This window comes from Octopus bimaculoides, chromosome 3 (assembly GCF_001194135.2).
Source record: "Octopus bimaculoides isolate UCB-OBI-ISO-001 chromosome 3, ASM119413v2, whole genome shotgun sequence".
Taxonomy (NCBI): Eukaryota; Metazoa; Mollusca; class Cephalopoda; order Octopoda; family Octopodidae; genus Octopus; species Octopus bimaculoides.
In genome coordinates this window covers 151048368-151051328 of record NC_068983.1, presented here as the reverse complement: position 1 = coordinate 151051328, position 2961 = coordinate 151048368, and positions in this window count along the sequence as shown.

Here is a 2961-nt window from a genome sequence, read left to right as displayed (position 1 = left end):
GTGTGTGTATGAATATCTGTTTTATGCTCGTTGTTGTTGATATCGTCATCAATGTTGTTGTTGTTATTACTGTTGTTTTCTCAGCTGTTGTTGTTGTTGTTGTTGCTGCTGCTGTTGTTGTTGTCACCATTAACTTTCACTTATTTAATTTTTTTTTCTTTATGTTATAATTATAAACATCTATTTAATCTGACCTCTCATCCCACCAAAAACAAAAACAAAATTAAAAAAAAGAAAATAAAATCATCCCTATCATCAACATCATCATCATCATCATCATCATCATCATCAATATCATCATTCTCATCGTCGTCGTCGTCTTCATCATCAACATGGTTTAACACTCCGTACGTGACATTACGTACGACTCGTTTTGTAACTCGTTTTGGAAGTAGTCCTTTTTTTTTTTACTTTGCTTTGTCTCATAATTTCTATCAGCATCACCATTATCACCGCCATCATCATCATCATCGTCGTCATCTTCATCATCATCATCATCATCATCGTCGTCGTCGTCGTCGTCGTCGTCGTCGTCGTCATCATCATCATCGCCCACAGCTTCTACGACTACTGCTGCACTATCACCCCCACCCCACCTTTCATTATTCAAATTCTTCGTTTCTTTCTTTCTTTGCTTCTTATTTCTTTCTTTTGTTATTTATTCATTTATTTATTTAACTTTTCAAACTTCTATTTTTTTTTTAACTTATCCCAATTTCTTCATTCATAATTCTTTGTCCTTTCTTCATGTTTTTTTTTCCCTCTTTGTCTTTTTACTTTTTCATTTCGTCTGTTAGTTCTGTTTCATTTTTTCTTGTTTTTCATACTTATTTTTGTCTTATTCTTTTTCTTCTTTTTTTTAACTTGGTGGGGGTTTCCAATATTTTTCGCAGGAATTTCACAGAATGTTGACGAAGTTCACGATAATATTCTTGAATCGACGTGACACAAAATTGCTCTCATCACTTCTAGCAACCTGGGTGGCAGAATTTATTTGTCAAACTCACATTTAGGCATGACACCGCAACGTAGTTTCATTTATTTGTTTATTTTATTTTTTTTTTAATTATTTAGCGCTCGCTGCCATTTCGAATGTGTGTGTGTATGCCTGTAAATTTACGTGTGCGTGGCTGTGTATGTGTGTGTGTGTGAGTGTGTCTGTCTTATATATGTATGCTTCTGTTTGTGCGCACGGATGTGTGCGTGCGCGTGTGTATATGTGTGTCTGTATGTGTGCGCATGCGTGTGTTTTGAGGGTTTATTCTATCGCATTGTATTTTTAATCTTTCTCTTAATGTGCCTTATGTGAAAGTTGTGGTGTTGGCTGGCTGGTTGGCTGGTTTGTCGGTCGGTCGGTCGGTCTGTCGGTCGGTTGGTTGGTTGGTCGGTTGGTTGGTTGGTTATGTGGCTGATTGAGCGTTATATGCTGTTAGGTGTGTATGGTATCGTATTTAATAATGGATAGTCGTAGAGGTGATGGTCATGGTGGTAGCAGTGGTTGTTGTTATAGAGATGGTGCTGACGATTGCAGTTTCGTATTGCTTATATAAGGGATCTAATTAGTCATCGAAACTTATTTTGTTATTGTTTTTGTGCTATCATGCCTTTGTATACCCGCTACGATGTGGTTTCGCTTTTGCCTTTATTGACAAACGCTGCCGCCATATTTAGTGTTTCTTTCCATCCCCTTATATCTTGTCGATCTCTCGACAAGAATTCCGGATTCGTAGAGATTTTCCAAACACATAAGAGAAGTGCAAATAAAATGAAGCGAATTCAATATGAAATCGAAACTGAACTGTGAGCACAGCTTGATCTGAGCCCACTTCTTATTTTATTGGCTATGCTATCTTTCAGCTCATTCTCATGGGACACAAGACAATTTCTCACACACTTTATAAGAGAATGAACTATCTCCAGTATATAACTCATAGTCATGCATTGTAGGTGAATTGTAGAAAGCAGACGACTATCATTTCAAAAAAATATTTGAACGGAAAATCGAAAGGAGACGCAATTGTACTCTTAACATTTTAGCATTCAGATTACTCTGTTGCATGTAATGCTTATTTATTCACATCGTTTTGAATTAATCAAACATTATCTCGTAGCTTTGAAATTTCAATGATAATGTGATTGCTTATTTTTAGAATGATATTGTAGGGTAGGTGTGAGAGGTCAGATCTGGCTGATTTGAACACAAAACAGGTGGAATATTTGGACCTGATGTGGCCAGTTAAAACGCTTAAAGATTAATTATAACTTCAACTATTGTTCTTATGGGTGACTCAGATATTGTGAAATACTAAATTGCCTAAGTTCTAGTTCTGATTTTGGCATACCAACATAGCATCTTATTGTCTGGACGAAGAACAGTGTTTTTGAAGGGAGTTATCAAGAATCTACTTTAGTATTTTTGCTACTATAGAAATTCCCTTACGAGTACATAGTACTTGAAAAGAAAGTCAAGCATCATCCGTGATCTGATGGCGCGGATGAAAAAAGATGCCAGGTGTTCCAATGTCCGTTTTCCCTTCTAACCATATCTTATGTGAAACCACTAACAATATATTAACCAATTGAATAACAATATTATGATCGTGCGAGGGTCTTTGTTCTGAAAGCATCAACGTAGCCTCTCGAATTAAGCATTCAGGTGTAGATAGCGGTAATAATGGTGAAAATAATGTTGTTATTCGTCCTTATTTATAGCAGTAAGGTATGGTTGAAGAGAGATTTGGCTGCTACTTATTGCGGATCAAGCGACTTCACTGGTTAACTCATTAGATCAAAAGAGTATTGTTGTTGCATAGCCCATGGTCAGCCCAATACAGGGCAAAAGGGACTCGTTACCAGAAACCACCTCAAACGTCACCACATCTCTAGCGATACTAGTGATAGTATTGTCGTTGTTTTCGTTGTCGTTGTCGGTGGTGGTGGTGGTGGTGGTGGTGGTGACAG